Here is a 12,211-nt window from a genome sequence, read left to right on the forward strand (position 1 = left end):
TCTTTTTCTCACCCACTGTTTCAGCCCCTCTGCTTCTCGCCCTCTGTTTCAGCCCCTCCGTTTCTCGCCCTCTGTTTCAGCCCCTCTGTTTCAGCTCCTCTGTTTCAGCCTCTCTGTTTCTCGCTCTCTTATTCAGCCCCTCTGTTTCTCGCCCTCTGTTTCAGCCCCTCTGTTTGAGCCCCTCTGTTTCAGCCCCTCTGTTTCTCGCCCTCTGTTTCAGCCCCTCGGTTTCTCGTCCTCTGTTTCAGCCCCTCTGTTTCAGCCCCTCTGTGTCTCGCCCTCTGTCTCAACCCCTCGGTTTCTCGCCCTCTGTTTTAGCCCCTCTGTTTCAGCCCCTCTGTTTCTCACCCTCTGTTTGAGCACCTCGGTTTCTCGCCCTTTTGTTTCAGCCCCTCTGTTTCAGCCCCTCTGTTTCACCACTCGGTTTCTCACCCTCTGTTTCAGCCCCACTGTTTCAGCCCTTCTGTTTCTCGCCCTCTGTTTCAGCCCCTCTGTTTCAGCCCCTCTGTTTATCGCCCTCTGTTTCTCGCCCCCTGTTTCAGCCCCTCTTTTTCAGCCCCTCTGTTTCAGCCCCTCTGTTTCTCGCCCTCAGTTTCAGCCCCTCTGTTTCAGCCCCTCTGTTTCTCACCCTCTGTTTCTCGCCCCCTGTTTCAGCCCCTCTGTTTCAGCCCCTCGGTTTCTCGCCCTCTGTTTCAGCCCCTCTGTTTCAGCCCCTCTGTTTCTCGCCCTCTGTTTCTCGCCCTCTGTTTCCGCCCCTCTGTTTCTCGCCCCCTGTTTCTCGCCCCCTGTTTCAGCCCCTCTCTTTCAGCCCCTCTGTTTCTCGGCCCATGTTTCAGCCCCTCTGTTTCAGCCCCTCTGTTTCTCGCCCACTGTTTCAGACCCTCTGTTTCAGCCCCTCTGTTTCTCGCCCTCTGTTTCAGCCCCTCTGTTTCTCGCCCTCTGTTTCTCGCCCTCTGTTTCACCCCTCTGTTTCAGCCCCTCTGTTTCAGCCCCTCTGTTTCAGCCCCTCTGTTTCTCGCCCTCTGTTTCAGCCCCGCTGTTTCAGCCCCTCTGTTTCAGCCCCTCTGTTTCTAGCCCTCAGTTTCAGGCCCTCTGTTTCAGCCCCTCTGTTTCAGCCCCTCTGTTTCTCGCCCTCTGTTTCTCGCCCCCTGTTTCAGCCCCTCTGTTTCAGCCCTTCTGCTTCTCGCCCTCTGTTTCAGCCCCTCTGTTTCAGCCCTTCTGTTTCAGCCCCTCTGCTTCAGCCCCTCTGTTTCTCGCCGTCTGTTTCTCGCCCTCTGTTTCTCGCCTTCTTTTTCAGCCCCTCTGTTTCAGCACCTCTGTTTCAGCCCCTCTGTTTCAGCCCCTCGGTTTCTCGCCCTCTGTTTCAGCCCCTCTGTTTCTCGCCCTCTGTTTCAGCCCCTCTGTTTCTCGCACTCTGTTTCAGCCCATCTGTTTCAGCCGCCCTGTTCAGCCGCTCGGTTTCTCGCCCTCTGTTTCAGCCCCTCGGTTTCTCGCCCTCTGTTTCAGCCCCTCTGTTTCAGCCCTCTGTTTCAGCCCCTCTGTTTCAGCCCCTCTGTTTCTCGCCCTCTGTTTCAGCCCCTCTGTTTCTCGCCCTCTGTTTCAGCCCCTCTGTTTCTCACCCTCTGTTTCAGCCCTCTGTTTCAGCCCCTCTGTTTCAGCCCCTCTGTTTCTCGCCCCCTGTTTCAGCCCCTCTGTTTTAGCCCCTCTGTTTCAGCCCCTCTGTTTCACCCCCTCTGTTTCAGCCCCTCTGTTTCTCGCCCTCTGTTTCAACCCCTCGGTTTCTCGCCCTCTGTTTCAGCCCCTCTGTTTCAGCCCCTCTGTTTCTCGCCCTCTGTTTCAGCCCCTCTGTTTCAGCCCCTCTGTTTCTCGCCCTCTGTTTCAGCCCCTCTGTTTCTCGCCCTCTGTTTCAGCCCATCTGTTTCAGCCCCTCTGTTCAGCCACTCGGTTTCTCGCCCTCTGTTTCAGCACGTCGGTTTCTCGCCCTCTGTTTCAGCCCCTCTGTTTCAGCCCTCTGTTTCAGCCCCTCTGTTTCAGCCCCTCTGTTTCTCGCCCTCTGTTTCAGCCCCTCTGTTTCTCGCCCTCTGTTTCAGCCCCTCAGTTTCTCACCCTCTGTTTCAGCCCCTCTGTTTCAGCCCCTCTGTTTCTCGCCCCCTGTTTCAGCCCCTCTGTTTCAGCCCCTCTGTTTCTCGCCCTCTGTTTCAGCCCCTCCGTTTCTCGCCCTCTGTTTCTCGCCCTCTGTTTCAGCCCCTCTGTTTCAGCCCCTCTGTTTCTCGCCCTCTGTTTCAGCCCCTCTGTTTCTTGCCCTCTGTTTCAGCCCATCTGTTTCAGCCCCTCTGTTCAGCCACTCGGTTTCTCGGCCTCTGTTTCTCGCCCTCTGTTTCAGCCCCACTGTTTCAGCCCCTCTGTTTCTCGCCCTCTGTTTCAGACCCTCTGTTTCAGCTCCTCTGTTTCAGCACCTCTTTTTCTCACCCACTGTTTCAGCCCCTCTGCTTCTCGCCCTCTGTTTCAGCCCCTCTGTTTCAGGCCCTCTGTTTCAGCCCCTCTGTTTCAGCCCCTCAGTTTCTCGCCCTCTGTTTCAGCCCCTCTGTTTCAGCTCCTCTGTTTCAGCCCCTCTGTTTCTCGCTCTCATATTCAGCCCCTCTGTTTCTCGCCCGCTGTTTCAGCCCCTCTGTTTGAGCCCCTCTGTTTCAGCCCCTCTGTTTCTCGCCCTCTGTTTCAGCCCCTCGGTTTCTCGCCCTCTGTTTCAGCCCCTCTGTTTCTCGCTCTCTTATTCAGCCCCTCTGTTTCTCGCCCTCTGTTTCAACCCCTCGGTTTCTCGCCCTCTGTTTTAGCCCCTCTGTTTCTCGCCCTCAGTTTCAGCCCCTCTGTTTCAGCGCCTCTGTTTCTCACCCTCTGTTTGAGCACCTCGGTTTCTCGCCCTCTGTTTCAGCCCCTCTGTTTCAGCCCCTCTGTTTCACCCCTCGGTTTCTCACCCTCTGTTTCAGCCCCACTGTTTCAGCCCTTCTGTTTCTCGACCTCTGTTTCAGCCCCTCTGTTTCAGCCCCTCTGTTTCTCGCCCTCTGTTTCTCGCCGCCTGTTTCAGCCCCTCTGTTTCAGCCCCTCTGTTTCAGCCCCTCTGTTTCTCGCCCTCAGTTTCAGCCCCTCTGTTTCAGCCCCTCTGTTTCAGCCCCTCTGTTTCTCGCCCTCTGTTTCTCGCCCCCTGTTTCAGCCCCTCTGTTTCAGCCCCTCTGTTTCTCGCCCTCTGTTTCTCGCCCTCTGTTTCTCGCCCTCTGTTTCAGCCCCTCTGTTTCAGCCCCTCTGTTTCTCGCCCTCTGTTTCTCGCCCTCTGTTTCTCGCCCTCTGTTTCAGCCCCTCTGTTTCAGCCCCTCTGTTTCAGACCCTCTGTTCAACCCCTCGGTTTCTCGCCCTCTGTTTCAGCCCCTCTGTTTCAGCCCCTCTGTTTCAGCCCCTCTGTTTCGCGCCCTCTGTTTCAGCCCCTCTGTTTCAGCCCCTCTGTTTCTCGCACTCTGTTTCAGCCCCTCTGTTTCTCACCCTCTGTTTCAGCCCCTCTGTTTCAGCCCCTCTGTTTCTCGCCCTCTGTTTCAGCCCCTCTGTTTCAGCCCCTCTGTTTCTCGCCCTCTGTTTCAGCCCCTCTGTTCCTCGCCCTCTGTTTCTCACCCTCTGTTTCAGCCCCTCTGTTTCAGCCCCTCTGTTCCAGCCACTCTGTTTCAGCCCATCTGTTTCAGCCCCTCTGTTTCTAGCCCTCTGTTTCAGCCCCTCTGTTTCAGCCCCTCTGTTTCAGCCCCTCTGTTTCTCGCCCTCTGTTTCTCGCCCCCTGTTTCAGCCCCACTGTTTCAGCCCCTCGGTTTCTCGCCCTCTGTTTCAGCCCCTCTGTTTCAGACCCTTTGTTTCAGCCCCTCTGTTTCAGCCCCTCTGTTTCTCGCCATCTGTTTCAGCCCCTCTGTTTCTCGCTCTCTGTTTCAGCCCCTCTGTTTCAGCCCCTCTGTTTCAGCCCCTCTGTTCAGCCCCTCGGTTTCTCGCCCTCTGTTTCAGCCCCTCTGTTTCTCGCCCTCTGTTTCAGCCCCTCTGTTTCAGCCCCTCTGTTTCTCGCCCTCTGTTTCAGCCCCTCTGTTTCTCGCCCTCTGTTTCAGCCCCTCTGTTTCTCACTCTCTGTTTCAGCCCCTCTGTTTCAGCCCCTCTGTTTCAGCCCCTCTGTTTCTCGCCCTCTGTTTCAGCCCCTCGGATTCTCGCCCTCTGTTTCAGCCCCTCTGTTTCAGCCCCTCTGTTTCAGCCCCTCTGTTTCTCGCCCCATGTTCCAGCCCCTCTGTTTCAGCCCTCCTGTTTCTCGCCCCCTGTTTCAGCCCCTCTGTTTCAGCCCCTCTGTTTCTCGCCCTCTGTTTCAGCCCCTCTGTTTCTCGCCCTCTGTTTCTCGCCCTCTGTTTCAGCCCCTCTGTTTCAGCCCCTCTGTTTCAGCCCCTCTGTTTCAGCCCCTCTGTTTCTCGCCCTCTGTTTCAGCCCCGCTGTTTCAGCCCCTCTGTTTCAGCCCCTCTGTTTCTCGCCCCCTGTTTCAGCCCCTCTGTTTCAGCCCCTCTGTTTCTCGCCCTCTGTTTCAGCCCCTCTGTTTCTCGCCCTCTGTTTCAGCCCCACTGTTTCTGCCCCTCTGTTTCTCGCCCTCTGTTTCAGACCCTCTGTTTCAGCTCCTCGGTTTCAGAACCTCTTTTTCTCACCCACTGTTTCAGCCCCTCTGCTTCTCGCCCTCTGTTTCAGCCCCTCTGTTTCAGCCCCTCCGTTTCTCGCCCTCTGTTTCAGCCCCTCTGTTTCTCGCCCTCTGTTTCAGCCCCTCTGTTCCAGCCCCTCTGTTTCAGCCCCTCTGTTTCAGCCCCTCTGTTTCTAGCCCTCTGTTTCAGCCGCTCTGTTTCAGCCCCTCTGTTTCAGCCCCTCTGTTTCTCGCCTTCCGTTTCTCGCCCCCTGTTTCAGCCCCACTTTTTCAGCCCCTCGGTTTCTCGCCTTCTGTTTCAGCCCCTCTGTTTCAGCCCCTTTGTTTCAGCCCCTCTGTTTCAGCCCCTCTGTTTCTCGCCCTCTGTTTCAGCCCCTCTGTTTCTCGCCCTCTGTTTCAGCCCCTCTGTTTCAGCCCCTCTGTTTCAGCCCCTCTGTTCAGCCCCTCGGTTTCTCGCCCTCTGTTTCAGCCACTCGGTTTCTCGCCCTCTGTTTCAGCCCCTATGTTTCAGCCCCTCTGTTTCTCGCCCTCTGTTTCAGCCCCTCTGTTTCTCGCCCTCTGTTTCAGCCCCTCTGTTTCTCACCCTCTGTTTCAGCCCCTCTCTTTCAGCCCCTCTGTTTCTCGCCCTCTGTTTCAGCCCCTCGGTTTCTCGCCCTCTGTTTTAACCCCTCTGTTTCAGCCCCTCTGTTTCAGCCCCTCTGTTTCAGCCCCTCTGTTTCTCGCCCTCTGTTTCAGCCCCTCTGTTTTAGCCCCTCTGTTTCAGCCCCTCTTTTTCTCGCCCTCTCTTTCAGCCACTCTCTTTCAGCCCCTCTGTTTCAGCCCCTCTGTTTCAGCCCCTCTTTTTCTCGCCCTCTGTTTCAGCCCCACTGTTTCAGCCCCTCTGTTTCTCGCCCTCTGTTTCAGCCCCTCTGTTTCAGCCCCTCTTTTTCTCGCCCTCTGTTTCAGCGCCTCTGTTTCAGCCCCTCTGTTTCAGCCCCTCTGTTTCAGCCCCTCTGTTTCTCGCCCCCTGTTTCAGCCCCTCTGTTTTAGCCCCTCTGTTTCAGCCCCTCTGTTTCACCCCCTCTGTTTCAGCCCCTCTGTTTCTCGCCCTCTGTTTCAACCCCTCGGTTTCTCGCCCTCTGTTTTAGCCCCTCTGTTTCAGCCCCTCTGTTTCAGCCCCTCTGTTTCTAGCCCTCTGTTTCAGCCCCTCTGTTTCAGCCCCTCTGTTTCTCGCCCTCTGTTTCAGCCCCTCTGTTTCTCGCCCTCTGTTTCAGCCCATCTGTTTCAGCCCCTCTGTTCAGCCACTCGGTTTCTCGCCCTCTGTTTCAGCACGTCGGTTTCTCGCCCTCTGTTTCAGCCCCTCTGTTTCAGCCCTCTGTTTCAGCCCCTCTGTTTCAGCCCCTCTGTTTCTCGCCCTCTGTTTCAGCCCCTCTGTTTCTCGCCCTCTGTTTCAGCCCCTCTGTTTCTCACCCTCTGTTTCAGCCCCTCTGTTTCAGCCCCTCTGTTTCTCGCCCCCTGTTTCAGCCCCTCTGTTTCAGCCCCTCTGTTTCTCGCCCTCTGTTTCAGCCCCTCTGTTTCTCGCCCTCTGTTTCTCGCCCTCTGTTTCAGCCCCTCTGTTTCAGCCCCTCTGTTTCTCGCCCTCTGTTTCAGCCCCTCTGTTTCTTGCCCTCTGTTTCAGCCCATCTGTTTCAGCCCCTCTGTTCAGCCACTCGGTTTCTCGCCCTCTGTTTCAGCCCCTCTGTTTCTCGCCCTCTGTTTCTCGCCCTCTGTTTCAGCCCCTCTGTTTCAGCTCCTCTGTTTCAGCACCTCTTTTTCTCACCGACTGTTTCAGGCCCTCTGTTTCAGCCCCTCTGTTTCAGCCCCTCGGTTTCTCGCCCTCTGTTTCAGCCCCTCTGTTTCAGCTCCTCTGTTTCAGCCCCTCTGTTTCTCGCTCTCTTATTCAGCCCCTCTGTTTCTCGCCCGCTGTTTCATCCCCTCTGTTTGAGCCCGTCTGTTTCAGCCCCTCTGTTTCTCGCCCTCTGTTTCAGCCCGTCGGTTTCTCGCCCTCTGTTTCAGCCCCTCTGTTTCAGCCCCTCTGTTTCGGCCCCTCTGTTTCTCGCCCTCTGTTTCAACCCCTCGGTTTCTCGCCCTCTGTTTTAGCCCCTCTGTTTCTCGCCCTCAGTTTCAGCCCCTCTGTTTCAGCCCCTCTGTTTCTCACCCTCTGTTTGAGCACCTCGGTTTCTCGCCCTCTGTTTCAGCCCCTCTGTTTCAGCCCCTCTGTTTCACCCCTCGGTTTCTCACCATCTGTTTCAGCCCCTCTGTTTCAGCCCTTCTGTTTCTCGACCTCTGTTTCAGCCCCTCTGTTTCAGCCCCTCTGTTTCTCGCCCTCTGTTTCTCGCCGCCTGTTTCAGCCCCTCTGTTTCAGCCCCTCTGTTTCTCGCCCTCTGTTTCTCGCCCCCTGTTTCAGCCCCACTGTTTCAGCCCCTCGGTTTCTCGCCCTCTGTTTCAGCCCCTCTGTTTCAGACCCTTTGTTTCAGCCCCTCTGTTTCAGCCCCTCTGTTTCTCGCCATCTGTTTCAGCCCCTCTGTTTCTCGCTCTCTGTTTCAGCCCCTCTGTTTCAGCCCCTCTGTTTCAGCCCCTCTGTTCAGCCCCTCGGTTTCTCGCCCTCTGTTTCAGCCCCTCTGTTTCTCGCCCTCTGTTTCAGCCCCTCTGTTTCAGCCCCTCTGTTTCTCGCCCTCTGTTTCAGCCCCTCTGTTTCTCGCCCTCTGTTTCAGCCCCTCTGTTTCTCACTCTCTGTTTCAGCCTCTCTGTTTCAGCCCCTCTGTTTCAGCCCCTCTGTTTCTCGCCCTCTGTTTCAGCCCCTCGGATTCTCGCCCTCTGTTTCAGCCCCTCTGTTTCAGCCCCTCTGTTTCAGCCCCTCTGTTTCTCGCCCCATGTTCCAGCCCCTCTGTTTCAGCCCTCCTGTTTCTCGCCCCCTGTTTCAGCCCCTCTGTTTCAGCCCCTCAGTTTCTCGCCCTCTGTTTCAGCCCCTCTGTTTCTCGCCCTCTGTTTCTCGCCCTCTGTTTCAGCCCCTCTGTTTCAGCTCCTCTGTTTCAGCCCCTCTGTTTCAGCCCCTCTGTTTCTCGCCCTCTGTTTCAGCCCCGCTGTTTCAGCCCCTCTGTTTCAGCCCCTCTGTTTCTCGCCCCCTGTTTCAGCCCCTCTGTTTCAGCCCCTCTGTTTCTCGCCCTCTGTTTCAGCCCCTCTGTTTCTCGCCCTCTGTTTCAGCCCCACTGTTTCTGCCCCTCTGTTTCTCGCCCTCTGTTTCAGACCCTCTGTTTCAGCTCCTCGGTTTCAGAACCTCTTTTTCTCACCCACTGTTTCAGCCCCTCTGCTTCTCGCCCTCTGTTTCAGCCCCTCTGTTTCAGCCCCTCCGTTTCTCGCCCTCTGTTTCAGCCCCTCTGTTTCTCGCCCTCTGTTTCAGCCCCTCTGTTCCAGCCCCTCTGTTTCAGCCCCTCTGTTTCAGCCCCTCTGTTTCTAGCCCTCTGTTTCAGCCGCTCTGTTTCAGCCCCTCTGTTTCAGCCCCTCTGTTTCTCGCCTTCCGTTTCTCGCCCCCTGTTTCAGCCCCACTTTTTCAGCCCCTCGGTTTCTCGCCTTCTGTTTCAGCCCCTCTGTTTCAGCCCCTTTGTTTCAGCCCCTCTGTTTCAGCCCCTCTGTTTCTCGCCCTCTGTTTCAGCCCCTCTGTTTCTCGCCCTCTGTTTCAGCCCCTCTGTTTCAGCCCCTCTGTTTCAGCCCCTCTGTTCAGCCCCTCGGTTTCTCGCCCTCTGTTTCAGCCACTCGGTTTCTCGCCCTCTGTTTCAGCCCCTATGTTTCAGCCCCTCTGTGTCTCGCCCTCTGTCTCAACCCCTCGGTTTCTCGCCCTCTGTTTTAGCCCCTCTGTTTCAGCCCCTCTGTTTCTCACCCTCTGTTTGAGCACCTCGGTTTCTCGCCCTTTTGTTTCAGCCCCTCTGTTTCAGCCCCTCTGTTTCACCACTCGGTTTCTCACCCTCTGTTTCAGCCCCACTGTTTCAGCCCTTCTGTTTCTCGCCCTCTGTTTCAGCCCCTCTGTTTCAGCCCCTCTGTTTATCGCCCTCTGTTTCTCGCCCCCTGTTTCAGCCCCTCTTTTTCAGCCCCTCTGTTTCAGCCCCTCTGTTTCTCGCCCTCAGTTTCAGCCCCTCTGTTTCAGCCCCTCTGTTTCTCACCCTCTGTTTCTCGCCCCCTGTTTCAGCCCCTCTGTTTCAGCCCCTCGGTTTCTCGCCCTCTGTTTCAGCCCCTCTGTTTCAGCCCCTCTGTTTCTCGCCCTCTGTTTCTCGCCCTCTGTTTCCGCCCCTCTGTTTCTCGCCCCCTGTTTCTCGCCCCCTGTTTCAGCCCCTCTCTTTCAGCCCCTCTGTTTCTCGGCCCATGTTTCAGCCCCTCTGTTTCAGCCCCTCTGTTTCTCGCCCACTGTTTCAGACCCTCTGTTTCAGCCCCTCTGTTTCTCGCCCTCTGTTTCAGCCCCTCTGTTTCTCGCCCTCTGTTTCTCGCCCTCTGTTTCAGCCCCTCTGTTTCAGCCCCTCTGTTTCAGCCCCTCTGTTTCAGCCCCTCTGTTTCTCGCCCTCTGTTTCAGCCCCGCTGTTTCAGCCCCTCTGTTTCAGCCCCTCTGTTTCTAGCCCTCAGTTTCAGGCCCTCTGTTTCAGCCCCTCTGTTTCAGCCCCTCTGTTTCTCGCCCTCTGTTTCTCGCCCCCTGTTTCAGCCCCTCTGTTTCAGCCCTTCTGCTTCTCGCCCTCTGTTTCAGCCCCTCTGTTTCAGCCCTTCTGTTTCAGCCCCTCTGCTTCAGCCCCTCTGTTTCTCGCCGTCTGTTTCTCGCCCTCTGTTTCTCGCCTTCTTTTTCAGCCCCTCTGTTTCAGCACCTCTGTTTCAGCCCCTCTGTTTCAGCCCCTCGGTTTCTCGCCCTCTGTTTCAGCCCCTCTGTTTCTCGCCCTCTGTTTCAGCCCCTCTGTTTCTCGCACTCTGTTTCAGCCCATCTGTTTCAGCCGCCCTGTTCAGCCGCTCGGTTTCTCGCCCTCTGTTTCAGCCCCTCGGTTTCTCGCCCTCTGTTTCAGCCCCTCTGTTTCAGCCCTCTGTTTCAGCCCCTCTGTTTCAGCCCCTCTGTTTCTCGCCCTCTGTTTCAGCCCATCTGTTTCTCGCCCTCTGTTTCAGCCCCTCTGTTTCTCACCCTCTGTTTCAGCCCTCTGTTTCAGCCCCTCTGTTTCAGCCCCTCTGTTTCTCGCCCCCTGTTTCAGCCCCTCTGTTTTAGCCCCTCTGTTTCAGCCCCTCTGTTTCACCCCCTCTGTTTCAGCCCCTCTGTTTCTCGCCCTCTGTTTCAACCCCTCGGTTTCTCGCCCTCTGTTTCAGCCCCTCTGTTTCAGCCCCTCTGTTTCTCGCCCTCTGTTTCAGCCCCTCTGTTTCAGCCCCTCTGTTTCTCGCCCTCTGTTTCAGCCCCTCTGTTTCTCGCCCTCTGTTTCAGCCCATCTGTTTCAGCCCCTCTGTTCAGCCACTCGGTTTCTCGCCCTCTGTTTCAGCACGTCGGTTTCTCGCCCTCTGTTTCAGCCCCTCTGTTTCAGCCCTCTGTTTCAGCCCCTCTGTTTCAGCCCCTCTGTTTCTCGCCCTCTGTTTCAGCCCCTCTGTTTCTCGCCCTCTGTTTCAGCCCCTCAGTTTCTCACCCTCTGTTTCAGCCCCTCTGTTTCAGCCCCTCTGTTTCTCGCCCCCTGTTTCAGCCCCTCTGTTTCAGCCCCTCTGTTGCTCGCCCTCTGTTTCAGCCCCTCCGTTTCTCGCCCTCTGTTTCTCGCCCTCTGTTTCAGCCCCTCTGTTTCAGCCCCTCTGTTTCTCGCCCTCTGTTTCAGCCCCTCTGTTTCTTGCCCTCTGTTTCAGCCCATCTGTTTCAGCCCCTCTGTTCAGCCACTCGGTTTCTCGGCCTCTGTTTCTCGCCATCTGTTTCAGCCCCACTGTTTCAGCCCCTCTGTTTCTCGCCCTCTGTTTCAGACCCTCTGTTTCAGCTCCTCTGTTTCAGCACCTCTTTTTCTCACCCACTGTTTCAGCCCCTCTGCTTCTCGCCCTCTGTTTCAGCCCCTCTGTTTCAGGCCCTCTGTTTCAGCCCCTCTGTTTCAGCCCCTCAGTTTCTCGCCCTCTGTTTCAGCCCCTCTGTTTCAGCTCCTCTGTTTCAGCCCCTCTGTTTCTCGCTCTCATATTCAGCCCCTCTGTTTCTCGCCCGCTGTTTCAGCCCCTCTGTTTGAGCCCCTCTGTTTCAGCCCCTCTGTTTCTCGCCCTCTGTTTCAGCCCCTCGGTTTCTCGCCCTCTGTTTCAGCCCCTCTGTTTCTCGCTCTCTTATTCAGCCCCTCTGTTTCTCGCCCTCTGTTTCAACCCCTCGGTTTCTCGCCCTCTGTTTTAGCCCCTCTGTTTCTCGCCCTCAGTTTCAGCCCCTCTGTTTCAGCGCCTCTGTTTCTCACCCTCTGTTTGAGCACCTCGGTTTCTCGCCCTCTGTTTCAGCCCCTCTGTTTCAGCCCCTCTGTTTCACCCCTCGGTTTCTCACCCTCTGTTTCAGCCCCACTGTTTCAGCCCTTCTGTTTCTCGACCTCTGTTTCAGCCCCTCTGTTTCAGCCCCTCTGTTTCTCGCCCTCTGTTTCTCGCCGCCTGTTTCAGCCCCTCTGTTTCAGCCCCTCTGTTTCAGCCCCTCTGTTTCTCGCCCTCAGTTTCAGCCCCTCTGTTTCAGCCCCTCTGTTTCAGCCCCTCTGTTTCTCGCCCTCTGTTTCTCGCCCCCTGTTTCAGCCCCTCTGTTTCAGCCCCTCTGTTTCTCGCCCTCTGTTTCTCGCCCTCTGTTTCTCGCCCTCTGTTTCAGCCCCTCTGTTTCAGCCCCTCTGTTTCTCGCCCTCTGTTTCTCGCCCTCTGTTTCTCGCCCTCTGTTTCAGCCCCTCTGTTTCAGCCCCTCTGTTTCAGACCCTCTGTTCAACCCCTCGGTTTCTCGCCCTCTGTTTCAGCCCCTCTGTTTCAGCCCCTCTGTTTCAGCCCCTCTGTTTCGCGCCCTCTGTTTCAGCCCCTCTGTTTCAGCCCCTCTGTTTCTCGCACTCTGTTTCAGCCCCTCTGTTTCTCGCCCTCTGTTTCAGCCCCTCTGTTTCAGCCCCTCTGTTTCAGCCCCTCTGTTCCAGCCACTCTGTTTCAGCCCATCTGTTTCAGCCCCTCTGTTTCTAGCCCTCTGTTTCAGCCCCTCTGTTTCAGCCCCTCTGTTTCAGCCCCTCTGTTTCTCGCCCTCTGTTTCTCGCCCCCTGTTTCAGCCCCACTGTTTCAGCCCCTCGGTTTCTCGCCCTCTGTTTCAGCCCCTCTGTTTCAGACCCTTTGTTTCAGCCCCTCTGTTTCAGCCCCTCTGTTTCTCGCCATCTGTTTCAGCCCCTCTGTTTCTCGCTCTCTGTTTCAGCCCCTCTGTTTCAGCCCCTCTGTTTCAGCCCCTCTGTTCAGCCCCTCGGTTTCTCGCCCTCTGTTTCAGCCCCTCTGTTTCTCGCCCTCTGTTTCAGCCCCTCTGTTTCAGCCCCT

The sequence above is a fragment of the Chiloscyllium punctatum genome, chromosome 32, assembly GCF_047496795.1.
Source record: "Chiloscyllium punctatum isolate Juve2018m chromosome 32, sChiPun1.3, whole genome shotgun sequence".
NCBI lineage: Eukaryota > Metazoa > Chordata > Chondrichthyes > Orectolobiformes > Hemiscylliidae > Chiloscyllium > Chiloscyllium punctatum.